This window comes from Microcebus murinus, unplaced genomic scaffold (assembly GCF_040939455.1).
Source record: "Microcebus murinus isolate Inina unplaced genomic scaffold, M.murinus_Inina_mat1.0 scaf070_hap2_Mmur4.0, whole genome shotgun sequence".
Lineage (NCBI taxonomy): Eukaryota > Metazoa > Chordata > Mammalia > Primates > Cheirogaleidae > Microcebus > Microcebus murinus.
In genome coordinates, this window is record NW_027439016.1 from 41800 (window position 1) to 53364 (window position 11565).

At 62.4% G+C, this 11565-nt stretch overlaps 2 pseudogenes; both read left to right on the forward strand.

Annotated features, from left to right (window-relative positions):
- Positions 1–3612: 3612 nt before the first annotated feature.
- On the forward strand, positions 3613–3731 carry LOC142869335 (uncharacterized; annotated as a pseudogene).
- Positions 3732–7589: 3858 nt separating this feature from the next.
- Positions 7590–7708, forward strand: LOC142869336 (uncharacterized; annotated as a pseudogene).
- Positions 7709–11565: the final 3857 nt, after the last annotated feature.

Consider the following 11565-nt stretch of genomic DNA (forward strand, 5'->3'; position numbering starts at 1 on the left):
CTTGAGAGTCTGAGAGGGGAGGGAGTTCCAGAAGAAGGCCAGGATGTCATTTTGAGGGAGTATGTGACCAGAACTCGTCCCGTTGCTTTTGGGGTTCTACGGGCTCCACGTAGGAATCTTTGGTGGTGGCACCTGATGTTGGGGGATCCGGAGTCACACCCAGACCTGCTCCACAGGCCTCCTTTTACTTTTCTCTTCGGATTCATTATTTTTAAAAAGTGTCTCTTACCTCTATTATTGCATTTTCTTTTTTTTTTTTTTCTTTTTTTTTTTTTTTTTTGAGACAGAGTCTCACTTTGTTGTCCAGGCTAGAGTGAGTGCCGTGGCGTCACCCTAGCTCACAGCAACCTCAAACTCCTGGGCTCGAGTGATCCTTCTGCCTCAGCCTCCCGAGTAGCTGGGACTACAGGCATGCGCCACTATGCCCGGCTAATTTTTTTTATATATATATATATATCAGTTGGCCAATCAATTTCTTTCTATTTATAGTAGAGACGGGGTCTCGCTCTTGCTCAGGCTGGTTTTGAACTCCTGACCTTGAGCAATCCACCCGCCTCGGCCTCCCAAGAGCTAGGATTACAGGCGTGAGCCACCGCGCCCGGCCTCTATTATTGCATTTTCTTTTCTCTCTCTTTTCAAGCAGATGATGGGAGTACAAGTATTCAGGTGACATGTGTTGCCCGTGCCCCCCTCCCCCCTGTGTTCTTATTCATTTACCTCTCATGTTGTATACCTCCAGCGTATTGTGGGGGTACCAATGTTAAGGTCGGGTACGTTGCCCTCTCCCAGCCTCCCCCCTCGGGTCATTAGCTTCAAGTGCGCCCATGCCCCAGTCGGTGCGCACCCACCCCATTCCTAATGGATGTGTATGCCCATCCCCTCCCCCCACCCGCCCGACACCCACCCGAGGAAGGGGATTCCTCTCTGTCCACTTAGGTGTCCATCCGTTCGTACCAATTTGCCGGTGAGCGCGCTCACGTGGTGCTCGTGTGTCCATTCTTGGGATACTTGGCTTACTGGAACGGGTTCCAGCTCTGGCCAGGAGAACACGAGAGGTGCCCTCTCACCGCTGCTCCTCACAGCCGAATGGCACTCCGTGGTGTCCACGCGCCACATTTTATTAATGCACTCCTGGATGGATGGGCACTCGGGTGGCTTCCACATCTTTGCGATTGTGAATTGTGCCCTAACTGTAACCCTAACCCTTACCCAGCCCGTCTCCTCTGCCCCTGCCTGACTCGCTCCTCCCCGGCCAGGCCCGTCACTGTCCTGGGCCCCCGCCTGACCGGCTCCTTCCCGCCCGGCCTGTCACCGTCCTCTGCCCCTGCCTGACATGCTCCTTCCCGCCCGGCCTCTCACCGTCCTCGGCCCCTGCCTGACCGGCTGGCTCCTCCGTCGCCTGGGCCTTCCAAGGGCTTGGTGTGGACGCTGCTTCCAGGAAGCCCTCCAGAAACCCGGCAGCAGGGTGGCCGCAGCAGTCTCCAGCAGCCGTCCCTAAGGCGCTTGTGCGGGGGGAACGTGCCCCCCCGCTGTGCCCCCTCCCCCCCCCCCCCCGCTGTGCCGTGGGGGGGCCCAGCCTGGTGTCTTGCCTGAGGCCCTGGGGCTGCCGCTCCCCGCAAGGGGAGAGCCCCGGAGGTGGGGACCGCCTCCTGATGGGGACGTACACGCAGCTCTCCACGTCGGATTCCGGGGCTCTCTGTCCTGCCCGAAGGCCCAGCTGGCCTGCGGGTCCTTAGAGTGGCAAAAACATCCGAAAACTGAGACTGAGGGTCCCGTGGGTGTCTGCACTTTTGTGCTGGGCACCCCAGGGAGGCCCGGGGGCTGGCTGGACAACGTGGTCTGCTGGGCGGGGGGTTTGGAGGAGCAACCGATGCCCTTTGCACTTTGGGTAGCAAGGGTCTGAGGTGTCTCTGAGCCCTGTGCCATGTCGGTGGAGGGGTGGGGGCGGGGGGTGGGGGGGAAGAGGAGGAGGAGGAGGTGGGAAGGGCCGGGGCCTGCAGTCCTGTTCCCGGGGTGGCACGGCAAGTGGCTTCTTCCACAGGCTGCTTGGCCTGGGCTCCCTGCACCTGGGCCTTTGGAGGACCGGCCCTGTGCTTGCCAACACTTCCTGCAGGGACCCAGAGCTGGGAGGTGGCGTCTCTCAGCCCTGGGTCGGGCAGAGCCCCAGCGGGCCATGCCCACAACCTCTCTCAGCACCGGTCCCCCAGAAGGCTCCTTTGGGACCAGGATTCTCTTGCGGTGACTCTTTAAGGTCTGGCCCCTGGATGGAGGGGCACCAGGAGTAGAGGAGCAGGAAGGGGAAGGGGGTGGCCATGCGAGGGGACACTTTGCGGCCAAGTCCCAGCTTCAGCCTGATCCTCCTGGGAACCCCGCTCTGAGACAAGGAGCCGGGCTTCGCATTCCCACAGCAGCCAGTCGTGGGCTGAGGACACCTGGGGCGTTGGGAACTCCCTGGCTTCTCCTTGGTTTAACATCTGGAGCTGCTTGGGAATTGTGCCGCCACACACACCCGAGTGCAGGTGTCTTCCGCACAGACTGCGGGCCTCGCTCTTCTGAATGCCGCTAGCTCGCCACCCACCCACGGGTGAACCTGGTCAGGGTGCTTTCTCTCGGGGGCAGACTCTGATCCGGGCGGGCTACCGGTGTCTCTGTTTGCTCGTTTCTTTCTTCCATTTCGGGAAAGGCTTCCTTGCTGGGTGTGGAAATCTCCTATGCCTTCCCTCGCCTATTCTGTCAGCTTTCAAATTCTCTTTCAGTTGCCACCCTCACAGATGGATTAGGAAACTCTTTCCGGTGCACTCATTAGTGAAATGACCTCAAGGAAGCTGGAATCCAATATCTAATGGCCGATTTTTGGCGAGTCCACACGCCAGGGTGGTCGGGGTCCAATGCAGCCCCGGCCAGGCCCAGGCCCCTTGGACTGGGCCACAGGAGGACACAGAGGAGGGTCCCGGCCCCCACGGTAGCGGTGCCGGCAGTTCTCCAAGGGCTTGGGCGTTTTCCAGAGGTGGGAGATGGAGGGGACTGATTTCTTCAGCGCCCCACAAACCACGCCACCCCACCCCACCCCACCCATGGGACACATCCCCAGAGAGAGATGCCCCATACACTCGCTCCCCTCCCCCTTGCGCTGTGCCCCAGTCCTGGCCCGGGGGAATAGGCGGCAGCCCACCCACAGGGCGGGGGGAGGGGGGCACAGCTGAAAGCGGTTGTGGGGGAGGGCGGCCCCTGGCTGGGGTCAGAGGGCGAGCGCCGGGCGCGTGCGCAGTCAGCGGCGGCGACGCGCTGGGGGTGGGCGGCGGGTAGGTGAAGGAGGCCAGGCGGGGAGAGGAGGGGGGCTGGAAGGTCTCCACCTTGGCGAGTCCAGCCGTGGAGGCGCATCTTGTGTGAGTGTGAGTGAGTGTGAGTGTGTGTGTGTGTAGAGAGAGACAGCCCCCCGCCCCGCCCCGCCCCGCCCCGCCCCGCCCATCACCCCGGTCCCTCGGAGCCCGCCGGACCCGGCCGCCGGCGAACTCAACAGGCCCGGCCCGGCGCGGGGCCTGGGGCGGGAGGCGGCGGCGGGGAAGCGCAGAGAGGCTCGGCTTCTCGAGCGGGGCAGGGGCGCCCTCCGCCGTCTAGGGCCACACCACCCTGAACGCCCCCCATCTCCTCTGGTCTCGGAAGCTAAGCAGGGTCGGGCCTCGTTAGTACTTGGATGGGAGACCGCCCGGGAATCACGGGTGCCCTAGGCGGCGGCTTTTTTTTTTTTTTTTGCCTCTCGTTCTGTCCCCTTTCTGGGAGCGCGGCGGCGGCCCGGGGTGGGGGTCACCCCCACCCTCAGCGCCCGCCGCTGTGCCTGGCGCCCCAGCCCGCACCGTGGGGCCTCCTCTTGTCCCAAGCCGCGACACCGCCGCCACGCGGCAGCACGCGTGGCATCTGGACTGTCAGGTCTCAGACCAAAGGTCTGCTCTGTGGGAACCGACACGCTGGAGGAAACCTTGAGAGTCTGAGAGGGGAGGGAGTTCCAGAAGAAGGCCAGGATGTCATTTTGAGGGAGTATGTGACCAGAACTCGTCCCGTTGCTTTTGGGGTTCTACGGGCTCCACGTAGGAATCTTTGGTGGTGGCACCTGATGTTGGGGGATCCGGAGTCACACCCAGACCTGCTCCACAGGCCTCCTTTTACTTTTCTCTTCGGATTCATTATTTTTAAAAAGTGTCTCTTACCTCTATTATTGCATTTTCTTTTTTTTTTTTTTCTTTTTTTTTTTTTTTTTTGAGACAGAGTCTCACTTTGTTGTCCAGGCTAGAGTGAGTGCCGTGGCGTCACCCTAGCTCACAGCAACCTCAAACTCCTGGGCTCGAGTGATCCTTCTGCCTCAGCCTCCCGAGTAGCTGGGACTACAGGCATGCGCCACTATGCCCGGCTAATTTTTTTTATATATATATATATATCAGTTGGCCAATCAATTTCTTTCTATTTATAGTAGAGACGGGGTCTCGCTCTTGCTCAGGCTGGTTTTGAACTCCTGACCTTGAGCAATCCACCCGCCTCGGCCTCCCAAGAGCTAGGATTACAGGCGTGAGCCACCGCGCCCGGCCTCTATTATTGCATTTTCTTTTCTCTCTCTTTTCAAGCAGATGATGGGAGTACAAGTATTCAGGTGACATGTGTTGCCCGTGCCCCCCTCCCCCCTGTGTTCTTATTCATTTACCTCTCATGTTGTATACCTCCAGCGTATTGTGGGGGTACCAATGTTAAGGTCGGGTACGTTGCCCTCTCCCAGCCTCCCCCCTCGGGTCATTAGCTTCAAGTGCGCCCATGCCCCAGTCGGTGCGCACCCACCCCATTCCTAATGGATGTGTATGCCCATCCCCTCCCCCCACCCGCCCGACACCCACCCGAGGAAGGGGATTCCTCTCTGTCCACTTAGGTGTCCATCCGTTCGTACCAATTTGCCGGTGAGCGCGCTCACGTGGTGCTCGTGTGTCCATTCTTGGGATACTTGGCTTACTGGAACGGGTTCCAGCTCTGGCCAGGAGAACACGAGAGGTGCCCTCTCACCGCTGCTCCTCACAGCCGAATGGCACTCCGTGGTGTCCACGCGCCACATTTTATTAATGCACTCCTGGATGGATGGGCACTCGGGTGGCTTCCACATCTTTGCGATTGTGAATTGTGCCCTAACTGTAACCCTAACCCTTACCCAGCCCGTCTCCTCTGCCCCTGCCTGACTCGCTCCTCCCCGGCCAGGCCCGTCACTGTCCTGGGCCCCCGCCTGACCGGCTCCTTCCCGCCCGGCCTGTCACCGTCCTCTGCCCCTGCCTGACATGCTCCTTCCCGCCCGGCCTCTCACCGTCCTCGGCCCCTGCCTGACCGGCTGGCTCCTCCGTCGCCTGGGCCTTCCAAGGGCTTGGTGTGGACGCTGCTTCCAGGAAGCCCTCCAGAAACCCGGCAGCAGGGTGGCCGCAGCAGTCTCCAGCAGCCGTCCCTAAGGCGCTTGTGCGGGGGGAACGTGCCCCCCCGCTGTGCCCCCTCCCCCCCCCCCCCCCGCTGTGCCGTGGGGGGGCCCAGCCTGGTGTCTTGCCTGAGGCCCTGGGGCTGCCGCTCCCCGCAAGGGGAGAGCCCCGGAGGTGGGGACCGCCTCCTGATGGGGACGTACACGCAGCTCTCCACGTCGGATTCCGGGGCTCTCTGTCCTGCCCGAAGGCCCAGCTGGCCTGCGGGTCCTTAGAGTGGCAAAAACATCCGAAAACTGAGACTGAGGGTCCCGTGGGTGTCTGCACTTTTGTGCTGGGCACCCCAGGGAGGCCCGGGGGCTGGCTGGACAACGTGGTCTGCTGGGCGGGGGGTTTGGAGGAGCAACCGATGCCCTTTGCACTTTGGGTAGCAAGGGTCTGAGGTGTCTCTGAGCCCTGTGCCATGTCGGTGGAGGGGTGGGGGCGGGGGGTGGGGGGGAAGAGGAGGAGGAGGAGGTGGGAAGGGCCGGGGCCTGCAGTCCTGTTCCCGGGGTGGCACGGCAAGTGGCTTCTTCCACAGGCTGCTTGGCCTGGGCTCCCTGCACCTGGGCCTTTGGAGGACCGGCCCTGTGCTTGCCAACACTTCCTGCAGGGACCCAGAGCTGGGAGGTGGCGTCTCTCAGCCCTGGGTCGGGCAGAGCCCCAGCGGGCCATGCCCACAACCTCTCTCAGCACCGGTCCCCCAGAAGGCTCCTTTGGGACCAGGATTCTCTTGCGGTGACTCTTTAAGGTCTGGCCCCTGGATGGAGGGGCACCAGGAGTAGAGGAGCAGGAAGGGGAAGGGGGTGGCCATGCGAGGGGACACTTTGCGGCCAAGTCCCAGCTTCAGCCTGATCCTCCTGGGAACCCCGCTCTGAGACAAGGAGCCGGGCTTCGCATTCCCACAGCAGCCAGTCGTGGGCTGAGGACACCTGGGGCGTTGGGAACTCCCTGGCTTCTCCTTGGTTTAACATCTGGAGCTGCTTGGGAATTGTGCCGCCACACACACCCGAGTGCAGGTGTCTTCCGCACAGACTGCGGGCCTCGCTCTTCTGAATGCCGCTAGCTCGCCACCCACCCACGGGTGAACCTGGTCAGGGTGCTTTCTCTCGGGGGCAGACTCTGATCCGGGCGGGCTACCGGTGTCTCTGTTTGCTCGTTTCTTTCTTCCATTTCGGGAAAGGCTTCCTTGCTGGGTGTGGAAATCTCCTATGCCTTCCCTCGCCTATTCTGTCAGCTTTCAAATTCTCTTTCAGTTGCCACCCTCACAGATGGATTAGGAAACTCTTTCCGGTGCACTCATTAGTGAAATGACCTCAAGGAAGCTGGAATCCAATATCTAATGGCCGATTTTTGGCGAGTCCACACGCCAGGGTGGTCGGGGTCCAATGCAGCCCCGGCCAGGCCCAGGCCCCTTGGACTGGGCCACAGGAGGACACAGAGGAGGGTCCCGGCCCCCACGGTAGCGGTGCCGGCAGTTCTCCAAGGGCTTGGGCGTTTTCCAGAGGTGGGAGATGGAGGGGACTGATTTCTTCAGCGCCCCACAAACCACGCCACCCCACCCCACCCCACCCATGGGACACATCCCCAGAGAGAGATGCCCCATACACTCGCTCCCCTCCCCCTTGCGCTGTGCCCCAGTCCTGGCCCGGGGGAATAGGCGGCAGCCCACCCACAGGGCGGGGGGAGGGGGGCACAGCTGAAAGCGGTTGTGGGGGAGGGCGGCCCCTGGCTGGGGTCAGAGGGCGAGCGCCGGGCGCGTGCGCAGTCAGCGGCGGCGACGCGCTGGGGGTGGGCGGCGGGTAGGTGAAGGAGGCCAGGCGGGGAGAGGAGGGGGGCTGGAAGGTCTCCACCTTGGCGAGTCCAGCCGTGGAGGCGCATCTTGTGTGAGTGTGAGTGAGTGTGAGTGTGTGTGTGTGTAGAGAGAGACAGCCCCCCGCCCCGCCCCGCCCCGCCCCGCCCCGCCCATCACCCCGGTCCCTCGGAGCCCGCCGGACCCGGCCGCCGGCGAACTCAACAGGCCCGGCCCGGCGCGGGGCCTGGGGCGGGAGGCGGCGGCGGGGAAGCGCAGAGAGGCTCGGCTTCTCGAGCGGGGCAGGGGCGCCCTCCGCCGTCTAGGGCCACACCACCCTGAACGCCCCCCATCTCCTCTGGTCTCGGAAGCTAAGCAGGGTCGGGCCTCGTTAGTACTTGGATGGGAGACCGCCCGGGAATCACGGGTGCCCTAGGCGGCGGCTTTTTTTTTTTTTTTTGCCTCTCGTTCTGTCCCCTTTCTGGGAGCGCGGCGGCGGCCCGGGGTGGGGGTCACCCCCACCCTCAGCGCCCGCCGCTGTGCCTGGCGCCCCAGCCCGCACCGTGGGGCCTCCTCTTGTCCCAAGCCGCGACACCGCCGCCACGCGGCAGCACGCGTGGCATCTGGACTGTCAGGTCTCAGACCAAAGGTCTGCTCTGTGGGAACCGACACGCTGGAGGAAACCTTGAGAGTCTGAGAGGGGAGGGAGTTCCAGAAGAAGGCCAGGATGTCATTTTGAGGGAGTATGTGACCAGAACTCGTCCCGTTGCTTTTGGGGTTCTACGGGCTCCACGTAGGAATCTTTGGTGGTGGCACCTGATGTTGGGGGATCCGGAGTCACACCCAGACCTGCTCCACAGGCCTCCTTTTACTTTTCTCTTCGGATTCATTATTTTTAAAAAGTGTCTCTTACCTCTATTATTGCATTTTCTTTTTTTTTTTTTTCTTTTTTTTTTTTTTTTTTGAGACAGAGTCTCACTTTGTTGTCCAGGCTAGAGTGAGTGCCGTGGCGTCACCCTAGCTCACAGCAACCTCAAACTCCTGGGCTCGAGTGATCCTTCTGCCTCAGCCTCCCGAGTAGCTGGGACTACAGGCATGCGCCACTATGCCCGGCTAATTTTTTTTATATATATATATATATCAGTTGGCCAATCAATTTCTTTCTATTTATAGTAGAGACGGGGTCTCGCTCTTGCTCAGGCTGGTTTTGAACTCCTGACCTTGAGCAATCCACCCGCCTCGGCCTCCCAAGAGCTAGGATTACAGGCGTGAGCCACCGCGCCCGGCCTCTATTATTGCATTTTCTTTTCTCTCTCTTTTCAAGCAGATGATGGGAGTACAAGTATTCAGGTGACATGTGTTGCCCGTGCCCCCCTCCCCCCTGTGTTCTTATTCATTTACCTCTCATGTTGTATACCTCCAGCGTATTGTGGGGGTACCAATGTTAAGGTCGGGTACGTTGCCCTCTCCCAGCCTCCCCCCTCGGGTCATTAGCTTCAAGTGCGCCCATGCCCCAGTCGGTGCGCACCCACCCCATTCCTAATGGATGTGTATGCCCATCCCCTCCCCCCACCCGCCCGACACCCACCCGAGGAAGGGGATTCCTCTCTGTCCACTTAGGTGTCCATCCGTTCGTACCAATTTGCCGGTGAGCGCGCTCACGTGGTGCTCGTGTGTCCATTCTTGGGATACTTGGCTTACTGGAACGGGTTCCAGCTCTGGCCAGGAGAACACGAGAGGTGCCCTCTCACCGCTGCTCCTCACAGCCGAATGGCACTCCGTGGTGTCCACGCGCCACATTTTATTAATGCACTCCTGGATGGATGGGCACTCGGGTGGCTTCCACATCTTTGCGATTGTGAATTGTGCCCTAACTGTAACCCTAACCCTTACCCAGCCCGTCTCCTCTGCCCCTGCCTGACTCGCTCCTCCCCGGCCAGGCCCGTCACTGTCCTGGGCCCCCGCCTGACCGGCTCCTTCCCGCCCGGCCTGTCACCGTCCTCTGCCCCTGCCTGACATGCTCCTTCCCGCCCGGCCTCTCACCGTCCTCGGCCCCTGCCTGACCGGCTGGCTCCTCCGTCGCCTGGGCCTTCCAAGGGCTTGGTGTGGACGCTGCTTCCAGGAAGCCCTCCAGAAACCCGGCAGCAGGGTGGCCGCAGCAGTCTCCAGCAGCCGTCCCTAAGGCGCTTGTGCGGGGGGAACGTGCCCCCCCGCTGTGCCCCCTCCCCCCCCCCCCCCGCTGTGCCGTGGGGGGGCCCAGCCTGGTGTCTTGCCTGAGGCCCTGGGGCTGCCGCTCCCCGCAAGGGGAGAGCCCCGGAGGTGGGGACCGCCTCCTGATGGGGACGTACACGCAGCTCTCCACGTCGGATTCCGGGGCTCTCTGTCCTGCCCGAAGGCCCAGCTGGCCTGCGGGTCCTTAGAGTGGCAAAAACATCCGAAAACTGAGACTGAGGGTCCCGTGGGTGTCTGCACTTTTGTGCTGGGCACCCCAGGGAGGCCCGGGGGCTGGCTGGACAACGTGGTCTGCTGGGCGGGGGGTTTGGAGGAGCAACCGATGCCCTTTGCACTTTGGGTAGCAAGGGTCTGAGGTGTCTCTGAGCCCTGTGCCATGTCGGTGGAGGGGTGGGGGCGGGGGGTGGGGGGGAAGAGGAGGAGGAGGAGGTGGGAAGGGCCGGGGCCTGCAGTCCTGTTCCCGGGGTGGCACGGCAAGTGGCTTCTTCCACAGGCTGCTTGGCCTGGGCTCCCTGCACCTGGGCCTTTGGAGGACCGGCCCTGTGCTTGCCAACACTTCCTGCAGGGACCCAGAGCTGGGAGGTGGCGTCTCTCAGCCCTGGGTCGGGCAGAGCCCCAGCGGGCCATGCCCACAACCTCTCTCAGCACCGGTCCCCCAGAAGGCTCCTTTGGGACCAGGATTCTCTTGCGGTGACTCTTTAAGGTCTGGCCCCTGGATGGAGGGGCACCAGGAGTAGAGGAGCAGGAAGGGGAAGGGGGTGGCCATGCGAGGGGACACTTTGCGGCCAAGTCCCAGCTTCAGCCTGATCCTCCTGGGAACCCCGCTCTGAGACAAGGAGCCGGGCTTCGCATTCCCACAGCAGCCAGTCGTGGGCTGAGGACACCTGGGGCGTTGGGAACTCCCTGGCTTCTCCTTGGTTTAACATCTGGAGCTGCTTGGGAATTGTGCCGCCACACACACCCGAGTGCAGGTGTCTTCCGCACAGACTGCGGGCCTCGCTCTTCTGAATGCCGCTAGCTCGCCACCCACCCACGGGTGAACCTGGTCAGGGTGCTTTCTCTCGGGGGCAGACTCTGATCCGGGCGGGCTACCGGTGTCTCTGTTTGCTCGTTTCTTTCTTCCATTTCGGGAAAGGCTTCCTTGCTGGGTGTGGAAATCTCCTATGCCTTCCCTCGCCTATTCTGTCAGCTTTCAAATTCTCTTTCAGTTGCCACCCTCACAGATGGATTAGGAAACTCTTTCCGGTGCACTCATTAGTGAAATGACCTCAAGGAAGCTGGAATCCAATATCTAATGGCCGATTTTTGGCGAGTCCACACGCCAGGGTGGTCGGGGTCCAATGCAGCCCCGGCCAGGCCCAGGCCCCTTGGACTGGGCCACAGGAGGACACAGAGGAGGGTCCCGGCCCCCACGGTAGCGGTGCCGGCAGTTCTCCAAGGGCTTGGGCGTTTTCCAGAGGTGGGAGATGGAGGGGACTGATTTCTTCAGCGCCCCACAAACCACGCCACCCCACCCCACCCCACCCATGGGACACATCCCCAGAGAGAGATGCCCCATACACTCGCTCCCCTCCCCCTTGCGCTGTGCCCCAGTCCTGGCCCGGGGGAATAGGCGGCAGCCCACCCACAGGGCGGGGGGAGGGGGGCACAGCTGAAAGCGGTTGTGGGGGAGGGCGGCCCCTGGCTGGGGTCAGAGGGCGAGCGCCGGGCGCGTGCGCAGTCAGCGGCGGCGACGCGCTGGGGGTGGGCGGCGGGTAGGTGAAGGAGGCCAGGCGGGGAGAGGAGGGGGGCTGGAAGGTCTCCACCTTGGCGAGTCCAGCCGTGGAGGCGCATCTTGTGTGAGTGTGAGTGAGTGTGAGTGTGTGTGTGTGTAGAGAGAGACAGCCCCCCGCCCCGCCCCGCCCCGCCCCGCCCCGCCCATCACCCCGGTCCCTCGGAGCCCGCCGGACCCGGCCGCCGGCGAACTCAACAGGCCCGGCCCGGCGCGGGGCCTGGGGCGGGAGGCGGCGGCGGGGAAGCGCAGAGAGGCTCGGCTTCTCGAGCGGGGCAGGGGCGCCCTCCGCC